Source organism: Lepisma saccharinum, chromosome 27 (assembly GCF_977018435.1).
Source record: "Lepisma saccharinum chromosome 27, izLepSacc3.1, whole genome shotgun sequence".
Taxonomy (NCBI): domain Eukaryota; kingdom Metazoa; phylum Arthropoda; class Insecta; order Zygentoma; family Lepismatidae; genus Lepisma; species Lepisma saccharinum.
Window position 1 is genome coordinate 26274600 of NC_139255.1, and position 12837 is coordinate 26287436.

Consider the following 12837-nt stretch of genomic DNA (forward strand, 5'->3'; position numbering starts at 1 on the left):
AATCTGCTCTTCTAGTTGTTGTTTCAATTGCTCAGAGTTGGTAGCCTGAGTTTTTAATTTGGCTTGAAGAGCTGCTATAGCCTCCTCTAAATTTTGAAAATTATCTAATATTGCCAAGTCAGCATATTTTTGAAGCAATAATTTAAGTTCTGAATTAATTTTAAGAAGAGGGTCCATGCATTGTGATTGTAAATTTGTAATTTCTAGTTGAAGACTGACATTCAGTGTGGTTTGTAAAGCTTGTAAATCACTTCTTAATTTTTTAACTCTGACATCAAGCATCAGAATCTCATCACTGTGATCTTCATGCCTTGTATGGCCAAATATATCACTAGGCATTTTTATTTTTTGTTTTAGCGGTTATTTATTATAAAATATCTAATTCTTAATTCTATAAAAAAAGGTATGAGCCTGTCATAATATATCCTGGGACCTCAATATATAAGCAGTCACCGGCAGAGACGGTATATACAGTGCCAGAAACCATGTTTGAGTGCTTAATTCTATAAATATTTCTCCCTACTGAAACTTTGACATCACCCTCAGGAGTTGTAATAAATTGTAATTGACCACTTACAGGTAATTGGTAGTGGTTTAAGTTATTGTTAAATATGTATAATGTTTTACCTGTTTTATCATCAACATCTGTAAGTATGCTATTTAGATGAATAATTAACAAACCACTTAGTTTAGATATTATATCAGGAGAGGGTGCTGGTGTCGGCGAGTCCATAATAGCTTTTTTTTTAAATTCAAATAAATTCATTGGCATGTTTTATTTATTTTAAATTATGCTCTGTAATTGGGCATTCATTACCACTTTTCAAGTCACAATGACCCCATGGTAGAGTATGTATGCCACATGATAAAATACATCTCTTATCATCATGTGGGTCTAGAGCTACTTTTCTTACAATATTGCTAGTCAACAAGTGATCTTTACTCTGAATTCTATTTTCTGATGTTCTGATTAACTTCTGTAACTTGAGACAATTTTTGTAATCTTCAAATTCAAGCTCTTTATCTACAGTATCTCTACCAATGCCCTTAGCTTTTTTGGCAACAGCACCACTACATGTTTTAAAACTATACATTTTAGCTCTTCACCCAATAAATCCTACAATAACATCGCCAAGGGTCTCATCTTTTAACTTGCCAAGCACCTTTTTGTTGTGAGGTTGAATTTTTGAATGTTCACTGGTATCAAAATATTTAATTAATTCAGGATGTGATATATCTTTATAAACATCTTCTGTTTGAATATCAAGAATAAAACTATGTGTGTCCATAAACATTAATTTTATACTATTACCATAAAAAGGTTTCAACACATCATAATAGAGTTTTAACATATGTAATTTGGCCAATTCTAATATGACAGCTCCTACATAAATAGGTTTATCAAACTTAATTTATGTTTTTTTCATATTAAAAAGTGTCATATTGTCATCATAAATTATTCTATAATTGAAATTAGGTTTTGCCACTAATTTTTTGCTCCGGCTGGGATCGGTAACTAATTTAACATCAGTATGTTTTCTAACATTTTCTATAGTTTTGCCATACACTGAATTTACCATTAATTTAAACAAAGTTTTATCAAATTGGCTTACTGCAGATGTTCGAAGCTCGGTGTTCGTATCAATATATGGTTTCAACCATCTTGAGTGCCTGAACCTCAAAACTTTGCCACCATTGGTTACTTTAACACCGTGATGCATAAAAAATTGCAGGTTTTTGTAATATATTACACAACCCTGTTTTGGTTTTAGAGTCATCATTAGCTTTTTTTGTTTAGAGTTAGGTGAACACTTAAATTCAGAAATTGGGGGCAGATTAGAAAACTTGTTGTGTAAATTATCAGGAATTGTCAGATCAACTTCTAAGAATAGACCATAGTTACTGTCATCAAAATCCTGAAGATTTTCAATACTAAAATTTTCAACCCACTCAAGCCCTGCATATGGCAATTTATCCATCATAGCATGACCATACAAACTGTAAGCATCCACATAAAGTATATAATTTGATGGCAATTCTGGATCATAATTAGAAATATATTTGTTATTAGCTCTGGCATATCTTTGAGAACATTGCACCATGCCTCCTCTTATATATTGCTCCATAATGAGATACATATCTTGATCTTGGATTAAATTCAACTGCATTTTAGTGTTTAAAAACATTGCAGACTATGCTAGGCCTGGAGCACTATAGAAATAAATTGGATCCAGCTTATAATTTTCTATTGAAGATTTTCTAAATACCTGAAGTATATCGGCTAGGAGAGTTACATCAAGTTTTAAATATTCCTTATGATAATCACCAAGTGTCTGACATTTTAAATTGGTCCACATCAACTGAGCATGGTGATAATCTTTATCAGTGATTTCGGATGCCCTGAGTTTACTGTAGAATGCTTGTTTTGGTGGCAGAGTACACTCATCAAATTTAGAAAAATCAGTAACATAATCATATGGGTATACACCTTTTCGCCTAATTAATTTCAAGTCCTGATTTGGAAACGTGTCACAAGTAATTTTAAATTGATCGTCAGATAATTGACTGGCCAGAGTAGCCAAGCTAGCCGACAAAATTCTGTATGAATCAAGAAATCTTAAGTGAATAGGAACACCATTAACTTTAATTATCTTGCTAATAGCTATATATTTCTCATCATTTTCTGCTAAAATATTTAAATTCTGCTTGTCAAACCCCTCGTACATGATCAGATGATGAAAATCATAATTAGATGCACCATGGCAAAATATCGGGACAAATTTTGGTCTCTGTATCTTAATATTACAACTAGTACACAGAGCTATTAAGAATTTACCATTTGTATGGGAATGGTGTTTCACCTTGATATTTGTATCTGAAAATTTAAAATCACATACCGGACATTTTTCTGCATTATTGAAATTTTGAATTTGTTCTTTTGTTAAAGGCATCATAGGTTTTGATTTTAATAAGATATTAGATGCTATGTCATAGCACTCATTTTCTATTCTATGTGCAAATTCTTTGATAGCATTTGGTCCCATATATAAGTGTGGTTCACTAGCAACACCATCTCGTATAACTATATAACAAAAACTAGAAGGTTCATGTAACTGGTATGATGTAATTGAAGATTCATCAGGATCTGGACTGCAGAATGCAAGGGGTTTGAGGTTTGATTCAAAATCACATACTATATATGCTGGGTGTTCCAACAAAGCTTCAATTTTTTTGAATTTGGCATTTTCATTTGGATTAGGCATAAGCATATGAACAGGTTTATGATTCCCACAATATTTTAAATGTTCAACTAACTTGTTTTTAGCAATTTCTTCATTTTTTTCACAAACTTTATTCACCATTTTTCGACCATCAAATACAGTTAAACATCTTCGGCACAACTTGAATATTGTATTAGATTTGTCTAGTTGTTTTCTTACTAAAGCTTCAATGGTATGGTATGGTAATGTAATGGTATGTGCCGTCTCCTTCAATTAAAAGCAAATCAATTGGAATAGCAAAATCATCATCAAGTGTACTAATTCTGAGAGGTTCTATCAAGCAATTCCCAGCACCAGTAGAACAAATAAATACATTAATAGATAATTGTTTACCATTGATATCTCTGGCCTTTTTTTTTCAAATTTATCAATATTCTGAATAGACATTGGATATTCTAAGCCATCCATTGCATCATCAAAATTATGTTCGTATTGTTTAAAATAAGTTATTATCTTTGGATTATTTAAAACTGGAAACAAAGCAGATAAAATACACCACAAAAAACATTTCTCATCATTATTTTCTAGGTTAAGCACAGCTTTTTTGTTTTTAATATTGGCAGGTAATGGCAGATATGTGGAACCTTGTAATGGGTTAAATTTAGAAATATTAATATATAACTTGTGTGGAGTTCCACATAAACTCCATCCTGATTCTTTTGCAGCAAATGCAGAGTGTTTAATAATTAATTGCTCTATCAAACTGCTTATTATTTTGTCTAAATTTGTATTTGAATATATAGCTACAGTTTCTGTTATGTGGGGGTGTGTAAATTTTGTGCCATTTGGTTTCTTATATTGTGTAAATAATTTGAAAGATAATTTATAAGAGCTATTTTGTTTATTTAGAATATCCTGCACATCAGAATTTATATTATTCAAAAAATTCTTAATATCACATTTTGACTCTGATATAAAACCGTAATCCTTTAGTTGACCATTAAAACTACTATGAATAGGTGCATAGCGGAGCTGCTTTGCTGGTTTATAATTAATAGGTGTTTCAAGTTTTCTTTTTAGACCAGATGAAGATGTAGATAGTTGTGATAAAGTAGAAAACTGTGCAGAACAATTATTTTTATGTTTATATAAGAAATATTCCAGACTATATTTTCTATGACATTTTGGGCATATTTTTGTGGGAGTTTTATATTTGTTTGGATTACAATTCTTTTGGTGCCTAGCCCAATTGGGGCTAGAAATATTCGTATTGCATTGATCACAATATTTTTGATTTGGCTTTTTTGTTATTAGTTATAAGATTTCTTGGGGTTTAAATTAAAACTCTATATTTAATATAAAATATCAGTTGGGTTCAGCAGTGTACTTTATATATTTATTGTATATACTTAATATGTTAATATTATTAATTTTTATCCTCGGTTTATTATATCAGATTTCTTAAATTTGTGTTTAAGCCACTTAATGCACATATAGGCTAATCGGGACTGGGCCTACAGTTTAAATTGGGAAACGAATCACTGTGCAATGTGCCTCCAAAACCAATAGAACAATCTTACCCAATAAAAATAAATCCAAATAATTAAAAATAAAAAATAACATAAAGTATAAATATCCTGAAAGGTTAACACAAATTCCAATTGCAAATGTGCGAACGCAACCAACAATTCTAAATCAACCGAATCAATCAAAACAATCAATCAATCAATTCCCCCAACAACTCATAAGAACAAAGCACTTAAATCGTGAATTTGATACAATGTGCGAAATTATCATTCTTCGAAGTACTAAAACATGGTTTAGTACATGGTTCGGGATAGTACAACTTTTGAGCCGGAAGTGGTACACATATAATCCTTATACCAAATTGAATCCTTGTTCATGCATACATTTTTAAACCGGGGAACAATGATTGGATTTAATTAGTGTCCACCCAGTGTTGCCAGATGTAATGGGAAGTTTAAATGATTTTTTACAAAGCATGAAAAATGGCACAAAACACACAGCATTAAGGGAATTAGGAAAATCTTTGTTTTCAGAAATTAAGACTGTGCATTGGCAACACTGCTGGTGTTTCAGTGCCACAAAAAATGGGTTTCGAAACTGTATAAATAATGCAATTACTGAAAACAATATGAAACATAATCTCAACCATGCGATGAGATTACATCTCCACCCGCTTGAAAAGAAACAGAGGAAAGGCCAGTCGTGTTCCGTTCCTGATGCATCGCATGGTTACCAGGTTCATGTAGTAACACTACTTTCATGAAAATTACCAAGTTTCTTTTTTATTGTTCTCGAAACACACCTTCTGAGGCACTGAAACACCAGCAGTGTTGCCAATGCACAGTCTTAATTTCTAAAAAACAACGAATTTCCTAGTTCCCCTTAAATACACCTCATCCGATTGGCTATCGGTAGAAGGGAACACTTATTTTTTCACTGTCCCAGATGCCGAGCTAATCCAACTAACCAAACTGCAAATTACCGACGGCATGTCACTACATGTGCGTTACGTCCCATTTTTCATGCTTTGTGAAAAATTTCATTTACACTTCCCGTTACATCTGGCAACACTGAGTGGACACTAATGAAATCCAATCATTGTTCCCCGGTTTAAAAATATATGCATGAACAAGGCTTTACTTCTGGTTCAAACGTTCTACTATCCCCAACTCCGGGTTGCGTTGTAAATAAAACACCCTGTAACACTTTTGTGGCACAAGAGAGATACAAAGCGACGCATTTAGACCAATGTAACATTCAAAATCCTACTTAGATATTTCGTAACGTTAGAAATGATTTTTTTACGCACAATTGTCCGCCACAATCAAGCTGTTTCATCTGTTCAGACACTAATTACATGCCCTCTTTTGGTTGTCTTGCCAAATTATTTCTATAGCACGGATGTTCAATTGCACTCTAGCAGGAAACTGGTTTGCTTCTCCCGGATATTCAGTATTCGTTGGGGAGGTGGGATAGGAACCTGCGTGGACACGAGGGAGCAATTGGATTAGTATGGAAAAGCAAAGGGCTGATATGAGGCTCAACGTAAGTAAGGTTGTGGGGATTAGTACGTGCAGATAAGCAGAAGACGGCCAAGAAAAAACTTTGAAACCACTGCTCTAGGTTCTATATTCTTGTGTATAGTTGATTTATTGCTGTAGAAACTGTGACACATGCTGCATGGGCGTTCACAGAAATGTGTGCATGGCGAAAAGATATTCAACCCAATGATAAAACTTCAATAGTGTTAATGACAACAACAATAATAGAAAGAGAAAAATATAATGGTTATTATAAAATAATCAGTAATATTATAAAATAATAAAAATAAACAAATTTGATTACAAATTATTATTGTTATATAGAAAACTATTTTTTTTACATTTCATACAGTTATTGTACTGCAAATCACAATCATTGTATTTTGTAGTCAACTTTTGCAAACTTCATTCAAGAAAAGGCTATAAAACTTAGGTGGACATTTTGCTCATAAGGTTTACATTGTGCGACGTCTCAGCTAAAAATATAAGTTTTGGATTTTTAAAACTGTGAAACCATGTTTTTAATAATAATTATTAAATGGTATAATATGAAAATAGGACCTGCTTTCTGTAATTTACACTAAATGCTTTGGATACAAAGCAGTTTTTATTTTGGTTATTCTGTTGGAACTTTACTAAACGTACTTTATTTCTGTTATTAAAAATAAATATATGAGGCTTTCTGATGTTTTTGTAACTTGAAATGAACGAGTGCTAATTTTCAGGGGTGTCGACGAACCCGTTTGAGTTCCCCTCCCGACACCATTGCATCTCTGATTGACCGTAATCCACACATGAAACACACGGAAGGTTCTGGGTTTATGTTATGACCTAGGAATGATTATTTCTCTGTGAGCAAGCTTTGTGATGTTCCTCCATCACTTTCTTGTAATTATCATTAATCAGCAGCATCCGACAGAATGATGACGATGTTATGACAACGATGATATTAGCAAAAATTTCTTAATGTACTCGTACTAAAGACAGAAACATAAAATTTGGTTGGCATATTCGTCTACCAAATACTAACTTAAGGTAATATAGAGTATAGTGATCGAATTATTTGTCTATCGAAGGCAGTGAAACAATCGAGAATCAACAATTCATATTGGTATGACCTTGTATATTTTAGAAGTAACAAACCTTCTAGAATGTCAATTATTTAATATACCAAAGAGATGCCATGTTAACTTTAATCTAGAAAACAATTGCTAATTGATTCGTTTGTCTGCTTTTCCAACAATCGAGCCTTTGATATCTCATGATCGCTTGGAATCAACAACAGATGCACAGTTATAACGTTATAATTTTAAGAACGTAAAGAATAACAGGGGCCTGTATAGGGAGATATTTATTATCTCGATCGATCTGCCCACCAATAAGGGTTAAAAACTGACAACAATCTGCAATTATAGCTACATACCAGCAACAAATGAAAATATATTATGTTGGTAAAATTTTCGATCAAATATTAATGTTAATTTATTTATATGGATGGCGATATAATGTCTTTAATTGTTGACTTAAGTCCACTTTATACTCAGATAGGCTAATTGGGAGTGGGGGTACAGTTATAATCAAGATCGAAATCTCTGTTCAATGTACCTCAAGGGTATCGTCCCGAAACCTCTTGATGAAAGATATATAATTAAAATTCTAATTAAGTAGGTAATATTAATCCTAATTAACGGTTTGTCAAAAATATGTTACCACTAAACCAGTAGGAAAGCCAATTTACTGATCAGTGCCGATGGATAAGTCCCGGTTACGTATGCAGCTCGAACTTCTTTATTTCTAACGTATAGTCAGTCACCTGCAATACTGAAATACTCACTTCCCTGTTTGTAGTGTACGTCAACGGCGGTGGTAGGAGTTTCCATTGAATCCTTAGAGTTAGGCAACCCACATATCGCCTTACAGGGAAGCTAATATTTCAGGATCATGATTTATTGTCTCTGACTGTACCAATATGCAAACCATAAAAAGATAAAGTTTTTCTTACTGGTTCAAAAAACTAATAGTGGAATATCTTTGACATTTCAGACCTTGGCGTATGACAGAGAAACTTTCCTATATACGCCGAAATCTTCTCACGCTTTAAACTACTGTATTCTCTTTAACCAGCTTCTTTGTTCGAATATGTCTGCAAGGATTTCATTTGTACCTTCACATGTCAGAGTATCTACCCCACCATCAAATCTCATTTTCCAGAGAGGAAAAAAGCTTCATGGCATAAAAATTAATAAAAAGAGCGAGCCTAAAAGATGGAAGAGAAAGGGAGCAAGGAAGCAGGGTCGTCATAAAACTTGGAATTCTCTGGAAGGAGTCTCATCTGAATTCCAGCTATTCCCAGAGCAACAATGGTGCTGTTTGGTAGCTCGGCGAAAACCGCACAATGACTACGGAGAAGAGAATAGACAGAGAGGGAAGAGGAATTGTCGTGAATCTGGGAGGATAACGTTGATTCGCCATGTGAGCACGGGAGCGCCAAGACACTCACTGTGCTGTGACTGCCATATTGTTCGCAGATGACAGTTTTTTTGTTTGTTTGTTCTGTTAAATTTTAAGTGGAGGGCCCCTACGTGTGAATTTGTATTAGATTTATTCTCCAGATATTTCATTCTATTTTTAATGTATTTCCGGTTTGTTTGAGTTATTAGCCAACTTTATGTAAAGATAGGGTAATCGGGACTGCTCATGTAGTTTAAAGTGGTATCCAAACTACTGTGTGCCTCCACCTTGGATCAAACCTGGGGCCCAGTGGTGTATAATGAGTTCAAGTCTCACTATGACAGTGGGTCCTTGGCTTTGGAGGAAGGGAGAAGCCATGTGTAAGTATTTAGGCACACCAATTCTGCTCGATCTTAGCGTATGCAACGTCAGCCAGGTTGTACGTATAAGCGTAAGAAATCAGGTTACCAACCCCAGAAACACCAACAAATTCTTATTGAAACGAAAAAGTTTATTCACAATTTACAAGAGATTTCTTTTCTGTATTTTTGTCTCTGCGCTTCATGCTTCGCAGATAGCCCTAGCTAGCCTAGAATATACACACCCTCCCTTCCCCCCACGATTTAATTACAAGGAGACGAATTTATGAGTACGCAGTCGGGGAGGCTCCTAACGTTCTTTTTCCTCAAGCTGTAACATTACTTCCAAATATACTGAAGCAATATAAAGTCTTATATCAAATGCTTCATTCTTGCATATGTGAGAGAGAGAGAGAATATAACTCGGAAAAGAGAGAGGGAGTGAGTGAGAGTAAAAGGAGATACGAGAGATGTGAGTGTGTGTGTGTGAGAGAGAAAGTATGAAGGAAATTAATTTAAGATTAGTTGCTGTTATGTAGCTATAATGCAGATTGTTGTCACTTTTTAGCTCTTATTGAGAAGTTGGTGGACAGATCCATGTGTATCGATTGGTTTTGAATGTATACTAGAACATACAAATGGATAGACAGAAGAAAATCGAGAGTGTTCATGTAGAGTATTATTAAATTACAAGGATTTCTGCTGCAGCTGAACACCATTTTCAAAAGTTCGAACTAAACAAAATCCTAGTTTTGAATTTCGTGGGACTAAAGTACCTCATCAAATGATTGAAGCTCTTTTAGTTTGGAGTGACAAGTTTTGTTCCATAGCTGTGAATTCATAATTTCCAACTTTTGACGTATCTTGATATATTCTGAAGATGGGTTGACTTCCTAATTAACCAGTGATGGACGAAGGAAGGCAAAGAGAAATATATTCATTACAAATAAAAATTACAAGAAATTGAAAAATTACAACATTACATCTTACAAAATGTTCAAATGTTTGAAACGTTTGTAATATGAACGTAATAAATGGCAACCGCACGCTTCATGAATCCGTTCTGAAGATAGTGAATATTTAAAATATCAAGATCCTAATCAGAACAAAAAAACAAGTTTTAAGGGTATGCGAATCAATGTCTATACTTTTGAGACATGAACAACCAGGAAATAACACCTACTATTCAGGAACAGATTGTTTTTGTTACACATTGTAATCCGATAATTATATGTTCAGTGTGATAAAATTTTGCTGAGCCCAACTTCTTAATTTTCACTTACTTCCTGATTTTAAATTATTTCCATTACATATTAATGCTGCTAGAATTCCAATGACTTTGCATATTTTATTGGTAACTGTGTTATGTAATTGCAATGTATGGAAATTCGTGTTATGAAAAGTACAATTGTAGAAAAGTGCTTTGTTACGGCATGCATATCCTATTTGGCCATTGGAAATATTTTAATAATTTCGGTCATATTCAGAATATTTTCGCTTTCTTCTCAACGTTGAAACTTTCTTTACACACTTGGATATTTCCAAAGTAGATTAAATTTGACAGTTGAAGGTTGGAACAGGCTTTTATAGACAGAACGTATTGTTGTCTGTCCGTTGGCTTTCATTTACATTTGAAAATGTGCACCAAGTAGTCATTGTAAGCTACATTGCATCTCAGGTTTCTTGTTGTGAAGTAACAAGAAATTTACAACAATACCTCTGTTAATGATATAGATATCTTAAATGTAAGTAATGCTTCAAAATGTCATACTTTTACATGTTCTTCTACACTTGAATTTGTACCGGGTGTCCAGAATGAAAGTTACCCAACTCAGAGCCCTCTGTAGCCTGCCTGAGGCATCGTAGAACTCTGAAATTTGGTGAATCCACTATGCAGACCATAAGGAAGAGGTTGGCGATAAAAAAATAGTTCAATTTTCCGACACCAGGTTGAAATGTGGCGCTGCACATCCATGATGGGTTGTTTTAATGACATAAACTGCTCCAATTGGTTATGGATTTGATTTACCTTGCAATCTTGCAATACACAAGAGATTATATTCTCGCAACTTCCAGCTACTAACAAATGTCTTTCTAATTAATAACTTAGCTAAATTACTTAACGTGATTATTTGTACAACCCATCATGGATGTACACCGTCACATTTCAACCTGGTGGCGGAAAATTTAACTATTTTTTATCGCCATTCTCTTACCCACGGTCTGCATAGTGGATTCACCAAATTTCAGAGTTCTACGATGGCTCAAACAGGCTACAGAGGGCTCTGAGTTGGGTAACTTTAATTCTGGCCACCCTGTATGTAAAGCATAAATCCATGACTCATAAAAACATTTAAGAACATCATTCATTAATTAGAGATTTATTCTAAAACCTATATTTTATATTTTGTTACACTTTGTGGGAAACTTTGGGCCATCAGTGGATTTTTATTTTGCATATTTTTGTTACTTTAAGTCATAAAAATTCTAGCCTACATATTAATCTTAACTGACCTGGATACCCGATACGTATGAAACATAATAAAAGTTCAATGATACACTGGCATTTTTCTGTCGTACATGTTGGAGCATTTAAAGCACCATGCTATCAAAGCAAAGATCATCCTTTGATATTTAAAGGAGATGTGCATGCTTTCAACTATTCTCGTTGGAAACCCATTTTTCAGATCAGTGGCATTACGCCAAGCAAAGTTGGCTCCATGAGAGAAAAACAATGATTTACTACGTCGTGTACGCTGCCCCCTCAATTTTATGCAAGCGAATGAAATCTGCAAAATCGAATCTTTCCACAAAAATCATTTCTACTTTCTGTGAACCTCAAGAAAGATAATGTCTCTGCAAGATAAATATCTTCTTTTCAGATTTTTTTTCAATCGAGTCGGGTCCAAGATCGCTGTAGGAAAAATTGAGGAAAGTTCATTGCCAAAAGGAGTTCCAGATAGTCGATGGTAACGATAGATTATCTCAAAGTTCTTGGTAGTACAAATTTTTAATGTCCAGAACGCCAGGGATATAAAATATTTTATTCCATTTTAATGTGCTACATATCTCATGTTTTTCTTATGGTTATATCTCACAGTGAGTTTTGTAATAATGAAAATATTAACTTTTGTTATTCAAGGATATTTTTCTTGTGTTTTGTAATATCCCAACTAAAGACAGAGCGATCGTCCTGGTTACATATTAATTTTGTTGATTTTTATTTCACCAAATAAACAAATATTATGTACATTCTCTTCCGTTTTTCACGTTCTCCTAACAAAAATTTTTAATTTAACTTTTCCATTGTGTAAACAACGAAGCAATAAATACATTTGCTTACTTCTGATACTATATTCTCTTTTTCATTAGTTCTTTCTCACACACTATTTTAAAAAAACATTGGACTAAAAATACTAATTTTATATTCAACATGGAAACATAAAAGACACATGGATGATCCTGCCACATGGATACGATCTACGATACTTTAATACGATATACATAAAATATATATCAGGATAATATATCATTGTCCACATGTATGACACTTATTTATTTCATACTTGATGCATTTTGAAAAAAATGTCAGATTGTCCAGATATTTTCACACTCCGGTTGGGGGTTCTTACATTAATAATGTTAGTCTGTAGTATTTTATACCTTTGGTCATTCTCTGTCAGACAAAATTCATTATAGTCATAGGCAGATGTATGTTGGGTAGGATTAGCTAGTCCA